Genomic DNA, 25560 nt, shown 5'->3' with positions numbered 1-25560 from the left:
CACAGAATATCAAGTTAATAAGGTAACTTGTAAGATCCACAATTTGTATGAAATTTTTCTTTTATCTTTCAACATTATCTTTCCATAATTTTTAACAAAAACTTTTAGACCCCTAAAATATAAATGCATATATATGCTTTGGGTTTATAACCACATGCTCAAAGTCCCACAATATATTCCAGATTTTAAAAATTAAACAAAGACACTAGAAGAAGTCAAGCCAGAGTCACTGTTATTTGTATAAAAAGTCCCCATTTACTTGATGAATGATTGTAAATTATCAAGGTATTCAACATATTTTATCCGTGTGTTTGTTTTCCAGTAAATAAGAGTGTAGTGACTCAACTATTTAACCAATGTTAGACAATTTTTTTGAACATTTATTGTTTATTATGTTAGACAATTTGAATGACACTGTAAATGTTATTTTTCCATAGCTTTGGATATTTAACGTAAGATTTGCAATGTGACTTTTTTTATTTTTTAGTTACGTGCTTTTTAGTCTTGGACATTCCTCAGGGCAAAATGTTACAAAGAGAATCCTGCTACAATGCGTAGGTTTATAGAATCTGAGGCTTAGAACCAAATCAGAAATCCAGGTAGTGTCCCTCCAGGTTTGGGAAGCCTCCAGGCAGGATCCCTGACCTCCAGTCCCCTGGGTCTTCCGGTCATTGCAGCAACTACTATAGAGGCCTTATTCAATCTTTTAGCTGCTTTGATTACAGCTCCCAAGGAGGAGACAAGCTTCCAGAATGAAGATTATTGGTCTTCCTCAACCTAAATGTCTCTATGACAGGTCACTTCAGGAAGCAACTGAATCTAAATTAGTCACTAAAGTTATCACATTATTTCTCTACTCCCAGCTGCCCTCTAAAAGATTTCTTCATTTGAAGTTAATGCCAGAAAGAAAGAGAATGCAGGAGGAGCTTTCCTGCTGACTCTATCAGACCAAGGATAGAATGTAGGCTCTGGGGGCCGATGTCAACAGGAACACCAGATTCTCCCTCATTTGTTCTTTATCTTTACTTATTGCACGTTTTGCTGCCATGGACTTTTTTATTATTCTAAATTGTGGGTGAGATAATAGTTGGTTTCTCAAAGTGCAAAGGCTAAACCTACTGATAAACTTCAGCTGCTACCAGGGGACAAAACGCCACCCAAACTGCCAAAACAATCATGACCTCACTTCCTGCATGGCGCACTGAAGGCTTCACCAGAAACTCAGAAAACCCAGCAGGCAAGGCTCTGGCATGAGCCAAAGGCAAAGATCAATGAGTCATCTGAGCAGTGCTTTGGCCAGGCCAGTTCTTTTAAGAAATAAATACATGGAAAAAGTTCTTTTGCTTAATTGCTATCTACTCAGGAGCCTTTGCTATCATCAAGCCTTTGCTCATACAAGTAAAATTTACTTCTGGGCTTTTTAAAAAACGAGGGCCAAACACTGAACAACTGAGATATTCATTTCCTCCCCAGCTAACAGGTTTTTCAGGTGTGATGTAAAAACCTCCATTTGCAGTGCAGCTTGGCCAGAAACACACACATTTAATTTATAACACTGATGAGAATTTTCAAGGCGAATACTTAAGGCTTCCTAAAAGCATAGGCTTGGGAGCTTTTGAAGGTCTTGAAGGGAACAGTAACATTTGTGTGGTTCTTGAAGTTCAAAGGGTCCTGAAAAGATAAAACAGAGTTTCAGTGCCCCATGGGGGCTTTGCATGGCTTTGGGGAAGGGAAACGAATATTGTTTGAATGGCTACCATGTACTAAGCTCAAGGTGGCCTTAATGACACAAATTAATATGATCTTGACCTCTCTGTCTAGTCATTCCACGTGGTGCAGAAAGGGCTAAGCCTGAGGAATGAGCAGGTGCTAAGGAAACCCAGGGAGGGCACCAAGTCCAGCCTGCACCTAGAAAAGGTGGTCAGCAAGGTCTTCTCTTGACAAGTACCATAAGGGAGTCTTAGAGGACAAGTAGGGATTAATGAATCCCACTATGATAAGATAGAATCAAAGGAAAACAGAAATTGAAATTAGAAAGCCTAGTTTGAGACTTGAGTCTCTCCTTATTACTATGTCACCTTAAGAGAGAAAAGAGCTTTAAGTTTCTAAAACTATCTCTCTTATATAAAATAAGGATGATAATACCCAGATTATAGTGTTGTTGAAAGGACAGACTAGATAATTTATCCTTTTATTTCTTTTTTTATTATTATTTAGGCATGTGCTAAAACTTTCTTGGTATCCTTTTATTTCTATTTCTATTTCTATTATCTCTATCTCTACCTCTATCTTTACTTCAGGCAGAGGGAGCAGTATGTGCAGAGTCATGGGGACCAAAGAGACTGGTGTAATCCTTAGAACTGAAAGTGTCATAATCCCTCCATCCTAGAACAATCTGTGTACATCTAGTGTGGCCATTTTCCTTCTTCTCGTTTTGCCCAGAATTATGAGACAAAGAGAGACAAGGTCATGGCAAAAGAAGAGACTGCAGAAGTAAGTAAGAATCATGATCTATGGGGTTTAGCTGGTTTAGAGAAGAAGTAAGACAGATGTGGAGAAGAAAGATCGGCTGAAATTGTGGTGGTCTTAGTGAAACAGAAGAACTTGTGATGTGAGTAGCTGGAGTGAGGGTGCTGGCAGGACCCAGAGGAGTAAATTTCCTTTAAATGTGAGATTTCATACATCAGGAAATTCTGAGGGATGCAAGGAACAAGCACAGCCCAGAGAGCACAGAGCTGAAATGGAGTCCTGGCAAAGGCCACTGGACCAAAAAAAAAAAAAAAAAAGGCCACTGGACAAAGAGGTCAAGAGCATGATTGACTAGAGTGTTGGGCCAGTCTGTGAGTTGGACTTTGAAAGTCTTTAAACTGACAGGATTCACAATGGAAAAGGTAAATACCAAACTCTTCTCAAACCTCTTCCTGAATTACTAACGTGGATGAGAGATATCACTGTCTACTCAGTTATCCCAGCTGGGAACGTAGGCTTTATCTTCAAATTCTCTAACTCCTTCACCGGTCCATCCAACCAAGGAGCCCACTCATAGGGGCTTTTGTACAACAGCTGTAGACCTCTAGCAAAAGGAGAAGTCTTGTAGAGCTCTGGTTATAAGGTTGCAACCAGGCAGACCTAGGAGAGTATTGGCTCATCCTTTTCTGGCTGTATCAATGTTGGCAAGTGACCTACACACCATGCTTCATTTTTCTTGTTTGGAAGAGAAGATAATAATGGTATCTGCCTCAGAGAACTACAGTGAATTATGAGGTCGTATACATAAAATGTAGTGTCTGGCACACAGTAAGTACTCAATAAATGCTAGTCATTGATGTGGTAGTGTTAGTGGTGCTTTAGAATGCTATAGCAGACATGGAAAACTTCCAAAGACATTCCAATTCATGGAAAACCAGAATTATTCTTTGCTTGTAGGAGAGAAAGAATGCCTATGTTGGGTAAAAATGAAGTATATTAGGAATACAGTAAAGGATGCATTATAGGGAATGATGGGGATTGAAGCCTGAATAGACAGAGGGAAGCTTAGAGAATTCACTGATGCCAGTCAAGACAAGAAACCAGATAGGGGAGAAGAAGAAAGTGGCCAGCAGGGGCAGTAAGATTGAATTCTGTGCCTTCTAGAGAAGAGTTTAGGAAGAGAGAGGGCTAGCAGACCACCATTACTATCTATCTTAAGCAAAATAGTAGCCAGAGGGGATATGGACCAAGAGGGTTTCCCAGGCAGCCTCCAAGACCAGCTAAGTTTGAGGAATCCTAGAAAATCTGGAACATTAAGCATTGACACCAGCACCTAAGAAGCATGCTGGTTACCAGTGAGATGTATGGGCTCTGCAGACTGGTCTCTGAGAAGCACTACAAGCTGTTTAATATCCCAGATTTCAGCTCTGTATTGTAAATTTCCCTACATATTAACATTTCTGAAATTAGAGCATGTCTTGTTGTGATTGTCTCCCCCCAAGTGCTGTGCATTAAATCCCTAGAGCCACCATCAATGGCATCTTAGATTCAAGGAAACACAAAATATGTCACAATAGTATTAGTTAAGTGAAATGTGCTAAATTTCTATAACTCTATGGCATTTGATCTGTAAGTCACATATTCTGAGGGATGCTAGGAAATATAAATATTCTGACCAATAAAACTAATGCTGTTAATTACCTAGAGAATTCATGTTCAAATCAATTGATTGGGAGATTATGCACAGTCAGGAAATTGACTCAATGGAGGTGATAATAGCTAAGAACCCCCGCTGCCTGGCCAGCTAGAGTGGATGTCTTCCTACTCCCAGCCTAGGGCTGCCTTTCCAGTAAGTCCTTCTAGATATCTGCAAGTTTAATGCACAAAAGCTTTCCCATTCATTCTGAAGCCTTGACAAATGTGCCTTTGCTTATTGGGGCTTCCAAAAGAAAAGATTAAATGAAATCTGAATGGAATACAAATAGTTCTTCCTTTCAGGTATTTTATTCTCTGAGAGCTCATGCCAGAAAACAAGCTTCCTTCATGATCACCAGGGAGCCCCCACTGGTATTGGTATTCTAATGGCTGGAGACATCCCCCAGGTTCCCTCTATCAATTCATATGATGGTATATATATTTAATCAGTTTCCACCATGTTCCTGGAAAGGCATTTAGCTGGCTGCCAACAGGCTCCTCCTCCTGCTCCCATACACACATGAAGTCAGTTGGCTGAGCCCTTGATTCAACTACAGGGGCTCTGTAATCCTCTTCCTGAATTTTCTCCTGGGCAAACCAAGCTTCCCATCATGCATGAGCTCATTGTTCTGCCTCTCAAAATTTACCTACATGAAATCACCCATACTCTCTTCATGTATAGGCCAAGCAAGTCAACTAGATATATATTTTTTAATTCATGGAGGCTAGCATCATTCAAGAAAAAGAAGACTCTGGGTAGAAATGAAATAAAACACAATGAACTGTGGCTGGCTGGCTCTGTAAAGGGGAATTGTGGCACAGCAAAGAGAAACAGCCTTACAGAGAAGGAAAATCAATTTTCATTAATGATTTTGAGTGTGCCATTGGCCTCAAGTTAATTATTTATTCGCATGAGGGTTTAGATTTATCTCATGGATATGCCAGATTATTTGAAAGGGTTTTAGTGCCTTTGACCTATGCTCAACGAATCTTCTTGACCCATATTTCATTTCACATGCAAAATCAGTAGGCAGTGTATCGGTCATTTTTTTCTAGTTTATTCATTAATCCCATCAACTAATAATTAAAGAGGTTTACTATGGGCTACATGTTATTCAAAGTTCTAGGAATAAAACTGTGAGCAGAATATAGTCTCTACCTTCATGGAGCTTGACATTCTAACAGTGGGAGAGACAGGTGACCAGCTAATAAAAAATAAATGTGAACACTTGATGTGATGTAATAAAATGCCACCTTACCTCTGGCTGTGTCTTTGAGAAACTCACAGCCCCACTCAAATCCTGAAGAAAACATCAGACAAATTCCAATAGAGGGGCATCCTACAAAACACTTGACCAGTTCTCCTCAAAACTGTCAAGGTCATCAAAAATAAAGAAAGTCAGAGAAACTGTTAGAACCAAAAGAAACCTAAGGACACATGATAACTAAATGTAATGTGAAATCCTGGATGGGGTCCTAGAAGAGATAAAGAACATTAGGCAAAAACTAAGGCAATTTGCTTTTTTTTTTTTTTTTTTTTTTGGTACTGTCTGTATCCAACATGAGGCTTGAACACATGACCCCAAGATCAAGAGTCACATGCTCTACTGACCAAGTCAGCCAGCCACTCCAAAAATTAAGGAAATTTTAATCAACTACGGACTTCAGTGAGTTACAAATAAATGGATATAAACATCACAATTTCAGATAGTAATCAGTCTGATTAGGAAGACTGCTGAAGAGCAGTGAGGTGAGACAGGCTTCCCTGAGAAGGGGACTTTCCAAGTGTTATGGGAATGATGAGAAGAAATCCACCTGCAAAGTGAGGAAGCACATCTGAAGAATGGGAGCAAATGAAAAAAGGCCCTGAATTAAGAATCACCTGGTATGTTCAAAAAACAAGTAGAGAGCTTTGTGTGCCCAGAACCTGGCAAGTGAGTAGAATAAGAAGTCACTGGAGAACCTCCCCAGGTTCTGGAGGCCATGGATGGTCTTCTAGGTCAAGCTAAAGGTATGAAATTATTCAGAGTTACTGGTGAGTTTTAAGCAGGAAAGTGGCATGATCTGACTTATCTTTGAAAAACATCACTCTAGGTGCTGTGCTAAGAACAGAGCATATCAGAGCCTGTCAGGCACTGGGCAGAGAAGTAAACGGGGAGTGACTGTTAAATAGGCATAGAGTTTCTTATGGTGATATTAATGTTCTAGAAGTAGATAGTGGTGATTGGTTGCACTACATTGGTAATGTACTAAAAACCACTGAATTGAAGACCTTAAAAATGGTTAAAATGGTGAATTTTATGTTATAGGAGTTTTATCTCAATTTTTGAAAGAATAGATTATAGAAATGGGGGCAAGCATGGAAGCAGGTGGTTCAGCTACAAGGCTATTCCCTAATACAGGAGAGAAACAATGATGTCTTGGACTGGAGTGACAGCAGTAGAACTAAAGAGAAGTGTCTGGATTTAGACATATTTTGGAAGGAGAGCGGTAGGATTACTTTAGAGTTCATGTGTGTGGAACAGGTTATTGCAGGAAATCATGAGTGATGTTAAGACCGTAGGAGAGACACTTCTGACTTCTAGTTTATTTTAAGACTTTCTAGTATGGGTTTTATACGCCAGATGTTAGTACACTTAAGGATACAAATGATAGAAAACACTAACTCTAAATGGGTTAAATAGTAGGAAATTTACTAAGAATAAATCCAATAGTAGTAATGGCTTCATGCTGGTACAATAAGTGGCTGAGCACTTCATAAAGGACCTGGGTTCTTAACATCTTTCTGTTATGCTTTGCCCTCATCTAGCCTGTCTTCATGGCTTTAAGATGGCAACAGCAGTTCCAGGTGTCACATTCAAGCAAGAGCAAGACAATGACAAGGGGAAGAAATGGCATCTCTTTCTATTTAGCTTTCTTAGAAGCAAAGAATGTAGACAGTCCCAATGACTTCTCAGCATGTTATGTGTCTTTCTAATTTTATTTTATTTTTGCCTCATGGAAAACAATTATGTATTTATTCAATGGAACTGAGCTACAGAAAAAATAAAGAGTAACTGGAGGGTGAAGGTAGAGGAAGAAAAAATTAGAAGTTTAAAAAAAGTGGCTTTTTTTGAGGGGGGGTCTGTCTGTGTTTGCTGTGGTACTGCTCACACATATCTTCCCATGAACAACAGCATTCTGGGCTGTTGGTTAATGAAGAGACTCAAGTTTTTTTCTCACATTATCTGAGATTCAGCATGGGAAATGGAATTATCATGGTTAGCTCAAACTATCCAGGATCTATCTCCTAAAGCTGGGGATGAGGTTCAATTTCCTCTGAGGTACATGGCAATGGGAAGATGACCAATGGCTAAACAAAGGTGTAGGGTGGTTATTTGGTAGGCAACTAACAGCATCTGAGCCATGGTGGGTGAAAGGAAAAACAGGGGAGGGGGTTAAAGAATGTATTCATTATAAATAGGGAGAGGTGCAGAGAACACAAAGTATATTATTGTATCACCAGAAATATGTCTGATAACTTCACTATCCCTATATATTTCTTAAAACTAGAGAAAAAGCATTTTGAATAGCCCTGAACATTTGATAAGAACTTGAGGTTCCTAGAAAGACTTAATAGAACAAAGGCAAAACAGGAAATCAAAGAACAGTTTAATAATCAAGGTTTGATAATAATGGTTTAACAATAATGGCTATAATCACTGAGCATTTCCTATATGTACAACACTTTTCTCCATACTTAACATATAAAATACCATTTAATTCCCAAGATGCCTTATTACTACATTTTCACTTTATAAGTGAGGAAATGGAGGTTTTGAAAGTTTAGGACAATTTATCACACAATTGAACCAGGATTTAAACCCAGACTCCAAAGCACGCATGCTTAAGCGCTGAGCTTCCTACACATCAAGCGTCAATCTAGACTTGAAAGTTTAAACTTTAGAGCAATATTTCTAAACCAACACCCCCTTTATGGAAAGAACAAAACATGTCCTGCCATCCTCAAAGAGACTTTGATTTTGATTACTTATCTTCATGTATAAAATCAATAGATATCTTCTTTCCTTTTACATGAAATTGACTTGCATTTTCAAACCTTCCCCCCTTCCCTGAAATTCTGTTATGCTTACTGGATGGTATGGGGGGTGGGATCCTCTTCTGGAGTGTGAATTAGTCTTCTAGAGCATTTGGGGAGGTATCTATGAGTGGAGGTTCTAAAGGAATTCTGGTCCTATTGGAATTCTGGTCCCAATGACCTATACTGGCTGTCCATATACTTACCCAAGTGAGCTAGATCATTGCTCAACTTTCCACTTTAGCTGAATGGGTTTGGTCTTGAGGTCAAAGACTTCCTAGAGCTGACTCTTGATTTTTTTTTTAATTTTTTTAATTTATTTTATGATAGTCACAGAGAGAGAGAGAGAGGGGCAGAGACATAGGCAGAGGGAGAAGCAGGCTCCATGCACCGGGAGCCCGATGTGGGATTCGATCCCGGGTCTCCAGGATCGCGCCCTGAGCCAAAGGCAGGCGCCAAACCGCTGCGCCACCCAGGGATCCCGAGCTGACTCTTGATTGTGTAAGAGAGGGCAAGCCACTAATTCTCTCATTTGTTAAATGGAGAAAACATATGATACTTAATATCTCCAAAGTATAAATGGGGTTAATTATGGTTCAACCACTATTGGAAACAAGAATTTTTGTTTCTCAGAAGATTGTTCTCAAGGGATAGAAGATACATTCCTATTTCCTCCAAGAAGACAGGTGAGACTGAATGAGTACTTTTGCTTGTTCTCTCTCTTTTTGTATAATTATTTCTTCAGGGCAAGGTGTGTATTGCTAATAGTCAGCACTTGTGTGAAATTAAACCATAAACACAACAGATAAGACGCACAATATTAGATTGGACAGTTTCCCCCACTCAGTAGTGGAAGCTTCACATGAACCCACAGGACTAACCCTGCCTCCATATCTGTGATTTATCTATGTCCAGTTAAAGATCATTCAGAATTGCCATCCAATTTAGGAATGCAATTCCTAAATGGAACAATAAATATTAATTTCATAGCTGCCTCTGAGTCTGCACAGATGGAGACTTAGCACAGACTCCTCTTAGCACAGGTGGATCATGTCATTATAGTCACACATCATTTCCCCACCATAGGTGAGTGGATGACAGTTGTGTGGGGCTTTGAGTGGAGCCTGTGTGCTAATATGAGAACTTAACCAATTTTTTAAAAATTATGCCTGTATTTGGAGATCAAGTTCTTGCTTCTTACAATACTGTGCTAGGCATGATGTTCTTGTGTCGTCTGTCCCTGTTAATATTCCTTGGAACACTGCTTGGCACACATGTACATGTAAGTACTCTGTAAGTACTAGTTATTGTCATTCCTTTTGTTGCCCGTGTCTTTGTTAGGCAAAGACCTAGAATGGAAAGCAATGCAAGACTGTTAGTCATCAAACATCTCTGAGGGTTGTTCCTCAATGAAGGCTATGCCATATTCTCTCTTAGATATTTATGAGCTGTTGTGAAGAGGCATCTACAGTTTCCTCCAATTCTCTCCTCAGGTAAACAGTGGTGAAACAGGTGCATAAGAAGAATGATATTTATCAAGGTTTGGCCACTCAAGGGAAAGGTTTGTTGTGACATTCCCCTTTTCTCTTCTGAGGAAAGGCAATCTGGCTGTTTATCTCCTTGATCTGTCCAAGATCTGTCCATGATTCTCTGGCAGAGAATCATGGCTGTTTGCACAGTTGGCTTTGAGGAAGTGTTCCAGTTTTAATGTCCAACAATCTACAGGGGACCGAGAATGCTAGCATCACTTAAGACCTATCATGAGCTTGAAGGCACCTCATTTGGATATTAAGTACAGGCTCTTTGCTCTGTAAGGCCAAATTTATGACCTTATGCAAATTGCTTAAACTCTTCTAGCTCCAGTTTAATCTTTAGTTTATCCATAGAAAATGGAAAGAATAACAACTTATAAGATTTTGGTGACATTTAGGAGTAATGTATGTAACACACATAGGATGCTAACTTTGCACATAGTAGATGCTCAATAAATAGTAAGTATTGTTATAATTTCTTTGCAGTGTTTATACGATGGAATAATGCTTTTGTTAGGTTTCTGAAAATGTGGCATTCAAAATTATACACACACACACACATTATACAACAAGTTAAAATATGTACAAGAAAATAGTCAAAAGGAAAAATATCAACATATCCAATAGTCACTGTTTGGAGGTGAACTGCTGGTACAACCAAAACCTAAAATAAACTTAAAAAAATAACTCTTGGATCATTTTAATTATCCAAGTGATGCCTGATAAATATATTCTCCTTATGTTCCTCTCTTCTCCAAATGTGAACAGTTAGGATTTTGTGTGAGATATTTTATATCTTTGACTTAGATATCTTTAATTCATATGTTTGCCTAAAGAAAATATACTGTATTCTTTTATGTATTTGCTTTCAAAATGGTGTTATCCCATAAGTGTCATTCTGTAATTGGCTTTTTAAATTAATTAATTAATTAATTGTTAGAGAGAGAGGGAAGGAGGTGCAGAGGGAGAGGGAGAGAATCTTAAGCAGGCTCCATTCCCAGTGCAGAGCCCCACAGCTCCATCCCACAACCCTGAGATTATGACCTGAGCCAAAATCAAGAATCAGAGACTTAACCCACTGGGCCATCCAGGAGCCCTTTCAATAGGCTTTTTAAAAGCAACATTATATTTTTAAGGTCTTGTCATATTGCTGCATATGAACATAATTCCTTTAAACTACTATTTTTAATTATATGGATATGCCCAAATTTATTTAATATTCCACTTTTGATAGGGATTTAGGCTGTCCTAATTTTTCACTCTTACCAGGAAAGCAGCAGGGAATCCTTGCATGTCTCTCTCCTTTGCACATGGGTGTTGCTTTAGATGAAACACCATGTCCTTTGCACATGAGTGTTGCTTTAGATGAAACACTTTGCCTAAAATCTGTTGGCAAAGTGTCTAAGTGTAGCTCTAATAGACACTCCCAGTCACCCTTCAGAATGACTGTACCTGTTCTCTAGTACTTTGCCAGCAGTTAATTTTGTCAAATTTTAAAGTGTTTTCCAATCTGATGGGTTAAAAAAAAATCATACTTCGTTGGAGTTTTTCTCTTTTTATTTCAAAATAATTATAGATTCACAGCAAGTTGCAAAGATAGTACAGTGAGGTCTGTGTGCCCTTCAGTCAGTTTCCCCCAAAGGCTATAATCTTCTATAACTATAGTACCTATCAACATCAGAAAATTGACATTGGTATAAAGTGTGCATGGTCTATGTCATTTTACCACGTGCATAGATTCATGCACCATACCGCAGCCAAGATACAGAACTATGCCGTCACCACAAAGATCTCCCTCCTTTGCCCCTTAGAGTCACGCACCTGCCCCCTCCACCATCCCTAGCTCCTGAACACTAGTACTCTGTTCTCTATTCTCTAATTATGTGTTATTTTGAAAATGTTATATAAATGTAATCATGCAGTATATGACCTTTTGATATTGGCCTTTTTTACTCAGCAGAATACCCTTGAAATCCATCCAGGTTGTTGCGTTTATCAATAATTGTTGCTTTTTATTGCTGAGGAGTATCACATGGTGTAGATTTACCAAGGTTTGTTTAATCATTTATCTGCCTTGAGACCTTTCAGTCACTTCCAGTTTGAGACTATCACAAATAAAGCTGCTGTAAACATTACATACAGCTCTTTGTGTGGACACAAGTTTTCACTTCTCTGGCATTAATGCCAAGAGACCATTGCTGGATCTTATGGTAAGGGTTAGTTGTTGTTGTTGTTTTTTAAGAAACCACCACACTATTTTCCAGAGTGGTTGTACCGCTTTACATTCCCTCCAAAAATGTATGACAGATCCAGTTTCTCCACATTCTTGCCACCTTTTGGTGTTGTCATTAAGTTTTATTTAGCTTTTCTACCTGGTGTGCAGTGTTATTGCTTTGTGGGCTTAATTTTCATTTCCCTAAAGGTTAGGGATATTAAATGTGTGCTTGTCCGCCATCCATATTTTGACTTTGATGAAGTGTCTTTTCATGTCATTTGCCCATTTTCTAGTTGAATTAGGTTGTTTTTTTTTTACAGTTAAGGTCATGTATTCTTTATATATTCTAGATATGAATTCTTATATGAGGGTAGAGTAGTGCCCCAGTGATGGGGACAGGGGGGCTCATCACCACCAGGTGGGGAAGAAAGTCCCAATTCCTCACTTGGACTTCTGTGACACCACCCCCATGGTGAGGAGGGGCTGTGGGGTACAGGGGGTGTCCACTGGAGCTCATTGAGAGTGGAAGTTTGAGCTCCCTAGTCAGACTTTGCTGGCAATGTGGGGCGGGGACTATCTTTTTCCATGGGATCTGTCTGGGGTAGAGAGCATTATCGTCTAAAAGTGTTCTATCCTAATAGACTGCCCTTTCCTGGTCTGATTAGAGCAAGCAGGTTCTTCTAGGGCTTTGCTTGTCTAGGCCTAGTGAGATGTCCTCGTTGCCCACTCCCCCAGCATGCAGTCTGGGATGTATGAGGCAAAGAGAAAACCCAGAGAGCTCACTGCCCCCTTGTTCTTTGGGTTCTGGGGCCTCTAGCTACTCTGCATTCTCTCCATGTTTCAGAGTCCTCTTATATTGTTTTATAGATAATGTCCAGGATTCCTATCTGTTCTTAGCAGGAAGTACAGGGAAAGCACTTTTACTTCAGCTTTCCAGAAGCAGAATGGATACTGGTTGTTGTAATTTGCATTCTTTATTATTAGTGAGATTGATTACCAATATCGAGCCCCATGTCGGGCTCTCTGCTCTGCGAGGATCCTGCTTCTCCTTCTCCCTCTGCCTGCCTCTGTCCTCACTTGTGCTCTGTCTCTTTCTCTCTGCCAAATAAATAAATAAATTTTTTTTTGAAATGCCAGTATCATATAGAAGGCTTTAAATTGTAACGTAGTCATCAAATAACAACAAAAAAACATGGGCATACATCAATATGCATCAATAGGGATGATGGGACACTATGTGACTATTAAAAAGAATGTTTCACTCTAAACCAAGAAAGTTCCAGATCTAGCTTGGAACTTTGGTTTTATAGATTTCCTATCCTCTTTCAGCACTTTGAGAGTGTAGAGGACAGGTAACAGAGAGCATTCCTGCTCTATTGTCTTCCTTGAGAATGATGTCTTCATTTGTCTTTCATAACTTCTTCCCTTTCTTGCTGTAGTATCACTACATAATTGTAGAGGCATTTCCTTTCACTTTATACTTATTTGATAGGGACAGCTCTACCCAAGTATTATATACTGTTCTCTGACTTCTTCCCCATTTCTTTCTCCTGTTTTTGTGCTGACAGCCTATGTTCTACTTTCTTTTACTTTTGCTGGAGCAAGAGGAAAGAATAAATCCAGGATTGTGTTTAATTACAGCTGGGGAATGTAATCCCTGGTTCAGTCCTCTTCCCTAAAATTCTGTTAAAAGTTCTAGTGTGTCTTGCTCGCCTGAGAGATGCCCTGAAATTCTGGAGTATTACCCCAATTCAAGCTTAGACACCAAGTCATTGCTTCTGTTGGAGACACTCTGCTCTAGTTTTTAAAAACTCTCCTGGCTTCCATGCCTCTCCCCAGTAGTGAAGGGCTCCTTAGTCCCAGCTTGAGTGCAATAAAATAAAGTAAGGGATTTGGGTGTGGTGTACCCTTTTCCATCCTCAGGGCTTCCTATGAAGCTTCCCTGGGCTCATCATCATCCTCAGGGGCTTTCGTTTTACTTCTTTTCTCTTCCTGTGCAGTTAAGGCCCTTATTTGCTCTTAGAAAAATATAACTCCTGGTGTTTTTGTTTTTGTTTTTTTTTTTACAGATTTTGTCCTGCCTTCTTGCTAGTCAGAGAAAAAGAAAATGAGGGGCGATAGTGGTTTCTTCCTTCATAGCTAAGTACTAGTTATGCAGGGTGTCAAGGAAGAACTTCTCCCTGGAAAAGATGTGCTTCATTTTCACCCCTGGGTGCCATATCCCATTCCCCAAATAGGAGGGAAGTGGGCAAAATTAATGAGATTTTTTGAATTATGTCTGTGTATCACCTCCACAGAATTCTTTCTGGAGGGACTTTATATCGAGGCAGACATCAATATCCAGAGTCTTCCATTTCTAGACACTTTCCAAAGTTAAAACAATGCTCCTGTATCATTTATTGGGTTTATATATCTACTATCCATTCCATTGCATTAAGTTCAAGATGAGGGAGGTATTGTAATCCTGTGTCTGATTTGCCAGGTTTCCCCAGAAGTCACTTGAATATTAAAAATGTCCTTTTTCCTTGTGCCTGACATTGCTTATTTGAAATAAAGAAAAAGAATGCTTGCTTTGGGGATCCCTGGGTGGCGCAGCGGTTTAGCGCCTGCCTTTGGCCCAGGGCGCGATCCTGGAGACCCGGGATTGAGTCCCACTTCGGGCTCCCGGTGCATGGTGCCTGCTTCTCCCTCTGCCTATGTCTCTGCCTCTCTCTCTCTCTCTGTGACTATCGTAAATAAATAAATAAATAAAAGAATGCTTGCTTTGGTTGAATGGCTACTACTAAGTGTTTTCTATGAACTATGATCTCTTTCTTTAAAAATTTACTTATTTATTTGAGAGAGAGAGTTGGGGGGCAGAGGGAAAGGGAGAGAGAAAATTATCAAGCAAACTCCTGGCTGAGCTGGGAGCCCACTGGGGGACGGGGGGTGCTTGATCCCAGGACCCTGAGATTGTGACCTGGTCAAGAGTTGGCCGCTTAACCCACTAAGCCACCCAGGCACCTTTGAAACTATGCACCCAGGCATAGTTGAAATAATGAATAATGAACCAGTATGAAATCCATTTTAAGAGTCAGTTTTATTCTTTTGGAATTTTTTTTCTCAAATTCTTTTACCAGGTTTATTAGTCACATCACATATGAACTGGGTTGCCATGTCTTCATTTTCTTTCCTTCTTTCTTTTCTTCTTTCCTTCTTTTCCCTCCTGTCTTTATCATCAGTTAAGTTTCCCATTAGGTTCTAAAGGAAATCTGCCCCATTCTGGTATGTTCTTCTAAACCTGCTTCTTGTGGAAGGTATATTTTCTAGATGTTCCTAGAGATTTAAAATTAGAGATATGAGTTTATTTCTACCTGCAGTTTTAACACTAATTGCTTTTTTTTTTTTTCACTAATTGCTTTTTATACTTCCTTTTTTTCTGAGACCATATAGAGAAGCCCCATGTTCTCATCAGTTGCATTTCTGAAATCACTTGCTTGGACCATCTGCTTCAGAAGGAGACCTCACTTCTAAAGGTGTATGGAGACAAGAAGGTTGCTTTTAACAAGGTATATTTGGCTTAGAAGTGCCTGGGTGGCTCAGTCACTTAAGTGTCTGCCTTCAGCTCAGGTCACAATATCAAGGTCCTTGGATCAAGCCCTGCATGAGGAGTCTGGTTCTACCTCTACCTCTCCTCACTCCCTACTTGTGCTCTGTCTCTCTCAAATGAATGAATAAAATCTTTAAAAAAATACATATTTGGCTTAAACCAACTGAACAGCTCTTACTAATGTTGCATTTTCATTATCTACTCTGCAGTTTTAAAATGGCAGCCCATGGGCTCAATTTACCAAGTCCCATTCCTTCCTCTGGTTGGCTTCTACCAGGCTTCAAGCTATCAGTTTAAGTACAGTATGTTATGATTTCTCTGGAAGCCTTTCCTACTCCCTAAGTCTGGAGTAGGTGCCCCTCATGGGAATCCACTCCCATAACAGGCTTTGTTTACCGTAGTTTGCATTGATCACTCTGTAAGGTGATTGCCGATGTCTTATTTCCCATTGGACAGTAAGTCCATTGGACAGAGACTAAACACCCAGTTCAGTGCCTTGCACATAATTACCTCAATGAATATGTGTTTCATGACTACATTTTTAAAAACTTTAATAACATTTCAAAAGTTTTTAAAGAGCTTTGAAGTTCAACAACAGTGTATAGTTGCCAAGTTGGTTCTTATTGCTGCATCCTTTGTGGTTTACCAGAAGGGATGCATACACGCGTTCAGTTCACAAAACTATAATTGAGTAGAGTAAATTTTTAATGGAGTTTGGTAAAACACTTGAGCTAGGTTACATTTTGGACCAGCTGAGAAGCCACAGGTTTCATCACACTATTATTAATGTGGTTTTTTTTTTAAACCATTACTCTATCACCATTTGGCCCTTTGCAGAATTCATCAAAGGCACAGTCTTTGCCCTGAGGCTTTCGATTTTATCATTCCACTGCCTGAAGTCATCCATCTGTGAAGCCAGGGCAATGCACACCTACCTCATAAGGGTGTTGAAAATTAATTAGGCAATGGTCAGCTGTCTTCAATATGAGAGCGGGGTGTAAGTGCACATGTTTCGTGTCTCTTTTAATTATACCCCATGTGCAAGCAAGGTAGCTAAGACCCCAGAGCATTTGGATTTGCAAAGGCTTTGAATGCAGTACAAAGCTTGTTGCCTCAATATAAAGTATCAATAGGAGGCATTAAAATGTCAGCGCCTTTTCAGGGATTTTGTTCATTAAAATGCCTGCAAAGGAGTATGCTGAATAAGTGACTGTGGACCAAGTCATAGCCCAAGCAGTAGAGCAAACAGGAGCCTCAAGAGAGCTCCAGAAGTACAAGGAACAAGCGTTTTAAATGGCGGGTGAAGTGGTGAGAGGGGACTCAGGGAGAAATCTGAATTTGCCCGGCACTCCTGCCCCCCAAAGCTACAGTAGATCAACTTGACACTTCCCGGCTCTAATTTACTTGCTCCTTGTTTTGATTTCACGGCATTCCCAATTATGCAGCTGCCAGGAAAGGAAGCAATGGAATTGCAATATAGAAAGACCAGACCACTTCTTTTCGGACTAGACATTTCTGCACAAAGAGCCAATGGGTCACATCTTCTGCCGGTTTGGAGTTGCTTCCAGGATAACCAAGCACAGTTGTGAGGCAGCTCAGCCTTCTTGGCTTCCCCTTTCCTCAATGGCCATGCGGTTTCTCAGCTGCCTGGGGGATCATCTATAATAGGCCATTTTATTTGGTAAATGTTTTCCTACTTACTGAAGAGTGTTCATTATTAATGACCAGAAAGGGAACTCCTGCCTCCTATGGCAGAAGTTGATACATTTGCTTTGTATAATTGCCGTGTATAGTTAGCCATGTGGTCGTTCAGCTAAAATAAATTGCCTTCTTCCCATAAGAGTCTCCCCGAGTGTCACGGGAGAGCTAGAGGGAAGCTGGCTGCTGAGACTAATCTCTTAGCTAACGCAATAGACGAGTCCAGAAACAGAAGGCAGATGGCAAGTTCGAGATGGATAGCATTTTTTAATGGCTTCAAAATAGCTCTGTCTGTAAACGGCTTTGCTGAATGACAACATGTAGTGCGATTTAATCTATCTATTGCTGCGTTGTCAGACCTTCTGAGAACTGTTCTCTGGTTCATCTATTAAGACAAAAACTGATCTTACTTCAAAGTGGGGGATGTAGAATGATAGGAATGTAAAAGGCCAGTAGAGTAGAAGGGTAAGAAGAAAACGCTACAATTATTTACAAATAAATGGCAGACATCCTTCCAGAGTAACAGTCACTTGTAGTTTGGTATTTGAAGAAAGTAACTCCATGTTGAGATGTAAGAGCAGAAGCTGAACTCTGAACTCTGAAGTGAAAGAGGCCCAAGGTCTAGGAGAAAAAGTCATGACAAAGACAGTATACCCTGGTCTGTCTCCAATTAGTAAGAATTCACATTGTTCTGATGAGATTAACCTTTGGGTATCCAACCCATTGATTTGGGAAATGGTACTGATGAGGACATGGGGCCTCGGTACATGCTCTCAGGAAAGGACCAAAACAGGTAATTGGTGTTAAAGTTGAGTGAAGAAATAAATTCATACCACTAATTTTAAATTTCTAGAAATGTCTAGGAAAGAAAGCCTACTTACCCTAAGAAGCAGGTTGAAAAGAGCATACTTAAGTGTTGAAATAAAAAATACTATTTTTGTTTTGTTTTATTTTGTTTTGTTTTGTTTTGTTACAGACTGGCAGATAGACTCACCCTGGATGAAAATTAAGCAGGTGAAATTGGACAAGAGCAACACTTTTATGGAAGAACAGATAGTCACAGACCAGTCATGGAGGAATTAAACCATGGTCAGACGTTTCTTCCCCCTCTGTTCTGACGTTGGAAGTGAAATGATGCAGAAAGCTGTTCTTTCTTACTCTGTATTGCATCAGTCTTGCAAAGCACACACAGGTGCTAGTAATCAGTAACCACTTGAAATTTATGCTTGTTGTTTTAATAAAGCATTATATTTGGATTAGGATCATTTACTCTCTCTCTTTCTTTATCTCTTTCACTTAAATCTGAAATAAGCCTGGCTTGTTTGCCCAAATTATTCAATTCAATTTTATAGCTGTTTATTGATTTCCTGCAATACTCAAGGCATTTGTATACACTGACCACACTTTACAAGCCCCAAACTGGGTCAAATTATGTGTATGGTGCAATAAAATATTTGAAATTGAGACTATCTTCCAAAATTCCAAATTCTAAGCCTGATGCCAGGAGCTGAAAGGAAAAATAAGAAAGTTCCTCAAGAGTTTGCATGCAAAGGAATTAAATAATTGCAAAAATAAGCATAGAAGGCAGAGTAAGACAGGTGCCCCAACAAGGCAAAAATAAAGCTGTATGGCTTACATTCAGAGTCCCAGGTCCACCACTCACTAATCGTGTGACACAAGGCAGGTCATTGGGCCTCAGCAAGGCCTGGTCTCCACTCCAAAGTAGAGATAATCATATCCAGTCAGTAGATGTGTTATGAGGACGGAGCACATTGGAATGGTGGCTTTCATGCAATAAAATGTTTAAAATGCATGGTGGATTCAAAGAAAGAAGTGATATTAGAATGAGGAAAGGTCAACAAGAAAAGGACACTTTTTGGGGGGTTGGGTTTTGAGATGTCTAGGGGGTGGTAAGGAGGAAGATGTGTTGAGAAGAAAGGAGCTGTGTCTACACAGAAAAGAGTCACTAATGCTAGTGACTAATCCAATGTTCCAACACCATTTTGAGTGTTCTAGAACAAACATCTACTCAGGTGAAGAGAGCAATTGAAAAGAGAAAGAAAAGAAGGCCAAGAACACAATCTTATGCAACACCAGTGTGTAAGAGGAGGAAGTATAGGTGGTGAAAACAGAGAGAAAGTGGTCTGAGAGTTTAGAGAAAACCTGGAAGAGAACAGTGTCCCTGAAGCCAAGAGGGTTTGAAAGAGTATCAAGTGGGACCAGGGTGGGGTCAGGGAGGGGTTCCAGTGCCTCAGTGAAAGAAGAGAAGGAAAACCAAGAGGAGGCCAGTGAATTTAGTAATTAAGTGGCCAGTGATAGTTTTAAATGGTGATTCTATAACAAAATTATACTTGAGCTGCTATGCCTATGTCTCCCATAGAGGTTGTGTTCATCATGTTGTATCTGGAAGGATTCGCCTATTAAGGCCATGGGTCAAGACCTTACCCATACATTATGAGTGGGGTGTACTTTTAAGTGTCAGGAAAGTTGTTTATTCAGCAAGGACAGTGAAACTGCAGGGAAAGAGAAAGCAAGCAGGAGAGAGGACCATTAGCTATCTCTGGGTCTCACTTTCCTGAGTCTGGACTTTGAGGAGGATTTTGAGAAGGACTTGAAGAAGCTCCTACATCAAGGAAAGATGCTCTCTGCCATAGGGAACACAGGCTGGGAGGCATCCTCAGGCTGAAAGTCTATGAGGAAGCCTAGTTCCTTGGACAGATAATTAGGTTTTAGGTTATTCCATTAGTTATTTACCCCAAATCTTCAGTCCTGCTTTGTTTAAAGGTTTCTGGCTAGTCTTTGTTGTGCTGTGGGGAATTACAAAAGGTATTTTCTGACCTCATCTGGATTGGGGTGTTGGAGAGGACACTTTTCGAGGGTGTTGGAGAGGCACTTTTTCGAGGCCTGTGTGGGAGTGATACCCTCAAGGAAAGCCACCCAACCCGGGAGCCAGAGTTAAAGAGAGGCCAGAAGGAAAAAAGAAGATACAAGGGCAGTGGGCTTAGAGATCAGGAGACGGTGAAAGACTCGCAGCTTCATGGCATTCTCCCTTATTTGGCACTACGGGTATTGACTTGGGGATGAGGAGGCAGACGGGCAGTGATTTAGTGATAAAGGACTCATTATTGAGGAAGATACTTCCCCACGTTCTCAAGGAGCCTAAGAAAATAACAGGGTTTAGGGAACATCCTTTAGATGCATGTGTGTGAGCAGAGCAAAGTTGTTTGCCAGCAAGAGGGACTGAACATACAAGATAGAGAGGGGATGCTTGAGGATCTGGGAAAAGTGAAGTCCAGGGCTCTGGTGGGTGGACACCCCACCAGTGTTGGTGGAAATGTAAAATGATGCACCTGCTATGGAAACCAGTATTGAAGTTCCTCAAAAACTTAGAACTACCATATGATCCAACAATCCCACTTCTGGGTATCTATCCAAAGAATTGAAAAATCAACATATCAAAAAATTATTAGCCCTCCCATGTAGAGTGCAGTGTTATTCACAGTGGCCAAAATGTGGAAACAATGGAAATGTCTGACGGATGGATAGAGAAAAAGTGATATGTATATATGTATTATTACATTATTTAGGCCTTAAAAAAGAAGGAAATCCTATATTATATGAATACAGGGATGAACTTTGAGGACATTGTGCTAAATTAACAAGTCATAGAAGGACAAAATAGTATGTGAGTCCATTTGTATGAAGTGTCTAAAATAGTCAAACTTATAGAGGCAAAGAATAGGTTGCTAGGGACTGCCAGGGGATATGGGGAGTTGCCAATTGATGGCTATAACATCTCAGTGATACAAGATGAATAAGTTCTAGAGGTCAGTTATATGACATTGCACATATAAATAAGACCGTATTCCACACTTACAAATCTAGGAGGATAGATCTCAGGCTAAGTGTTCTTACCACAACCAAATTTTAAAGAGAGAGAGAGAGAAAAAAAAGAGAAATAGAGAGAGAGAAATACCCCTGTCACATGGAGAGAAACCTGAGTGGGAGACTGAATATAAAGAACTGTTTTATTTTTCATCAATCTTTGGAGAATTGTCAAGTGCCTTGCTACTGCCATTCATGAAACGTCTGTGCTAATGAATCTGAGGAAGGAATCACTATCATCAACTGTAAGCTGATGACTTTTTCAGTTGACATCCAGCTAACTGGTATATCTTATATCAACAAACCTTCCCCCAAATGTCAACATAAAAAATAAAGAATGGACTATGGAGGTAGCCAGCCAGAATAAGGATAGCAGTTGTCACCTGAAATACAGATCTTTGGTAGATGAGTAGATATAGGAGAGTGATAAACTTACACCTACAAACTCCTGGAGTGATGGCAGAGAGTCCTTGTAAGAGTGCAGGACAGTTCTTAAGAAATGAAGCCAAAACTCTTATAAGATGTTTATGAAGATGTTCTCTGTTATAGAATTAGAGGAAATTGACAATCTTTTTATAATTCTTGTGAGATTACCCAGAATGCTCTGGATTAAAAAATAACAAAAAAAGATGTGATAAAGTTGGAGGGAAACCAGAGGTCAACATAAACAGCAAAGGTAAAATGGGGTTGCTAAAGATGCATTGTGGGACTGAATAATCACAAAGGGGAGAGTATGACAAGAAAACAGTTTAGCTATTTGAAGGTTTGGGACCCAAAGAATGGAAGAAACTATTTTAGTTTAGAATATAAAAATAGTACTAGATGCCAAAAAGCTTCTACAATTTGGTTCCTTTCTGCCTCTCTTGGTTTATTTCTTGGTACTTCCCTGTAGATGCTGCCTTCACCTAGAGGAAGACTGTTTTCACCAACACAAAAACTCTACTGGGCAGACACTTGGGTCTGTGCTGTTCACTACTGTATCTCCACCCCTGAAGACAAGTACCTGGCATACAGTAAGCTCTAGGTATATTTTCATTAAATGCAGCTATAACCTTTCCTATAAATGCCCTGTTTCAATGCCAAATTTAACTCAATCCCACTTCTTTTAATAAATTGTAACTCCTCCATCCAATGTCATGTTCTTTATAGTTCTATTATAGTTTGTATCTTGTGTTAGTAGTTCTTTAAAAACAAAATTTATTTGCCACTGATTATTAATTCCTGCTAGTTTTGTCAAAATGTGATCCAAAGATTTATAGCATTGTTATTACCTCCGGTGCTTAATTAAAAATGTTATATGTTAGTCTCCATCCCAGATCGACAAAATCAGCATCTGTGGAGTTGAAGCCCATGAATTAGCACATTTTACTGGTTCCCTGGATTGATTCAGGTGCACAATGAGGTCTGAAAAGCAACCAAAGAGGAAGCCTCATTCTCCTTTTAGCTTCCAATGTGCTGACACTGTGCTTTGGGCCCTCAATCCATTTTACTAAGTCGAATTGAATTGAATTGAATTGAATTGAATTGAATTGAATTGAACAGAACTAAGTGGTGACCTTAATGATGATACAACTAATTTGCTTGTTAATTTTGAAATCCAACCACCTTCACAGAGGAAACAATCCATGGAATTAAAGTTACCTGAATTTTTTTATAGGAGAACAGAACGCAAATTAAATAGCAAACAAATAAAACCCTGATTTTATGTAAATTGCGGTGATGTAAGCACACATAGAGAAAGTGTATAAAACCTGTGTCCATTTTAATAAACATTCTCAAAATGAACACAGTGATGTAACTAGTACCCAGACCAAGCACTAGAACATGACTAATACCACAGAAGCCCTGCCTGCCCGTTTCCTGTCGCTACTTTTCTTTGAGGTTAGCCACCAGCTTGACTTCTAACACCATAGATTTATTTTACTGTTTATTTGTTTATTCTATCTATCTATCTATCAATCTATCTATCTATCTATCTACTTACCTACCTATCTGTGTACCTATCTGTCTACATGTTGTTGTAATCCATTCATTCTTATTGCTGTATGCTGTTCCACTGCATGAATATAGCACAGTATGCTTGCTTATCCACTCTACATGGATGGATATTTGAGTTGTTTTCAGTTTGAGAGTATTACAAACAGTGCTTCGGTTTGTATTGTTGGACACGTATCTTGGTGAGCACATGCAGACCTTTCTGTTAGGTATATACCTAAAAGTGAAATTACTGGATCATAGAGTATATACATGTTTGTCCAGTTTGAATAAATCCTGGCCCAGTATTTCATGCATCTATGTATTTATGCCACCATAGTTCCCTCCCATGCTAACTCAGAGCTTTGGTCATGTGACTTGCTTTGGCCAACGAGACAGGAGAAAACGTGATATAAGTAGAGTTCATAAAAGCACTTGCCTGCTTTTGCCTTTTCTCTGGCTTCTCCTTGATCACATGTCCAGGCTAGCTTGCTGAAGGATTGTGGGAGCCATGAGGAGGAGAGCAGGTGATCCTGGACAAGGCCATCCTACTGGCCAGCCCCCAGCCATTCTGCCTGTTGATCACAAGTGCATGAATAAGCCCAGGGGAGATTAACTGAACCTAACACAGACCAGCAAGCTGACCACCTAGCCAACAAGACTTGTATAAATTTAAAAGTTCTTTTTTTGAGTTAGTAAGCTTCAGTGTTTGTTACACAGCAATAGCTAACTGCCATACTGCCAAACAGATTTGCAAAGGGTTGTGCCAACTGATACTTCACAAATAGTGTCTGAAGCTCTGGAGTTCCAAGTCCTTCTCAATACTTGGTACAGATTAAACTATATGAAATTGTTGATATTTGCTTATTTCTGGCCTGAAAACATTACAGTTTCATATAGTCCAACTTAATATTCTATCTTTTCATTTTAATCTTTCTTGGAAGTGTGTAACAGTATCAAATTGTAGATTTAATTTGAATTTTCCCAATAACTAAGAATGTTGAGCACCCTTTCATATGTTAACTAGCTAGTACTATATCCTCTTTTGTGAAATACCTGTTCCAGGTTTTTGTCCATTTTTCTATTGGATTAACTGCCTTTTTTGCCATTATTTGTAGAAATGAATATACACACTTGCACTCACACTGGATATGAGGCCTTTGCTAGATATACATATTGCAGATATCTTGTCTTATCCTGTGATTTTCATTTTCATTTTCTTAATGGCACCCTTTCATGAACAGAAATTCTTAATTTTAATATAATTCAGTGTACCCATTTTTAACTTTCATGTTTGTTAGCACTTCTTTGCCCACTCAAGGTCATGAAGATATTCTCCTGTTTTTTTCTTTTAAAAATTTTGTTGTTTATCTCTCATATTTATATCATTGATTCACCTGGAATTGATTTTTTTAAAGTATGGTATGAAGGAGGGGTCCTGGACATTTATTGGAAAGGTAGTGAGTTATAGAGCTTGGTTTTCACAGCTTTCATAGGGAGGCAGCACAGTCAACTGGAGCTAGTCCCAACTCTACCACCAGCTCACTGGCTCTGTGACTTTGGGCAGGCCACAAGAGCTGTCTCCTTTTGCCCATATGTCAAATGATGTTAGATAAGATAATCTCCTTCATTCCTCCCAGCAGCATGGGATCTAGAAGTGACATAACACTCCAACTATGTGGGGTATTAATAGTTCTGGAACCTCCAGGAACACATTTAATGTATCTGAGTCCCAGTTTCTTTACCTATAAGATGGGAACAGTCGTACCCATATGGAGGGCTCTCGTGAAAATAAGAAAAAAATTGTATGAGAAGTTCGGTACTCGGTTCTATTGTTCAATGAAAGGTACCACCTGTTGTTGCTGTTCATAGTCATACCTGAGATATCAGATAGAATTTTGTTTATTTCGTTTTAGTAAAAATAAAGTTGGTGCCTCTAAACTTAACTAGTGATAAAAGTTTGCATACAAGTTTTTTGGCAAGACAGCAAACCAGCTCTGTGATGAGAATCTTAATTTTGCCTCATTCTCTTCATTCCTAAGACATATTATCTAGTAAAGAAAGCCAGAAAGAAAGGGGAAATTCACACAGATATAAAAAGCAGCTTTCTTGAAATTGTATTCCATTATCCTTGAGCTCAAAAATGTATGCTAAACACTTGTGGGCCCGGGACAAGACAGGACAGGATGCCATGATGAGTTAAGTGTTAAGTCATCAAGTTTCTACAAAGAGACCGATGCAGGACTTACCCAGCTGCCTGATTCCACCTCATCTGAAGAAGCACCTTCCATCATTCTCACCTCATTACCACTACCTGACAGATTTCCCTGCTTTTCGGTATCATCCATCTCCCTCAACTAGAACATGATCTCCATGGGAGCAAGAGCTTTGTTTAATTTATCACGTATTTTCAGCACCTAGAAGA

At 39.5% G+C, this 25560-nt stretch overlaps 2 long non-coding RNA genes across 2 annotated transcripts in view; one reads left to right on the top strand and one right to left on the bottom strand.

Annotated features, from left to right (window-relative positions):
* The window catches only part of LOC144315132 (uncharacterized), a 48055-nt gene extending 29520 nt beyond the window's left edge, over window positions 1-18535 (top strand). Inside the window, exons 2-3 of the long non-coding RNA XR_013380910.1 lie at window positions 15413-15537; window positions 18253-18535. This is a non-coding gene — a long non-coding RNA (uncharacterized LOC144315132). The remainder of the gene's footprint in view (window positions 1-15412; window positions 15538-18252) is intronic.
* LOC144315131 (uncharacterized) lies at window positions 326-8399 on the bottom strand. Its single transcript, XR_013380909.1, has 3 exons — window positions 8298-8399; window positions 5424-5535; window positions 326-1671 (listed from the first exon to the last, which is right to left on the bottom strand). It is a non-coding gene; the product is annotated as an uncharacterized LOC144315131 (long non-coding RNA).
* Window positions 18536-25560: the final 7025 nt, after the last annotated feature.

This window comes from Canis aureus, chromosome 6 (assembly GCF_053574225.1).
Source record: "Canis aureus isolate CA01 chromosome 6, VMU_Caureus_v.1.0, whole genome shotgun sequence".
Taxonomy (NCBI): domain Eukaryota; kingdom Metazoa; phylum Chordata; class Mammalia; order Carnivora; family Canidae; genus Canis; species Canis aureus.
Note: the sequence above shows the minus strand (reverse complement) of the source record. Positions and strands in the feature narration are given on the sequence as shown.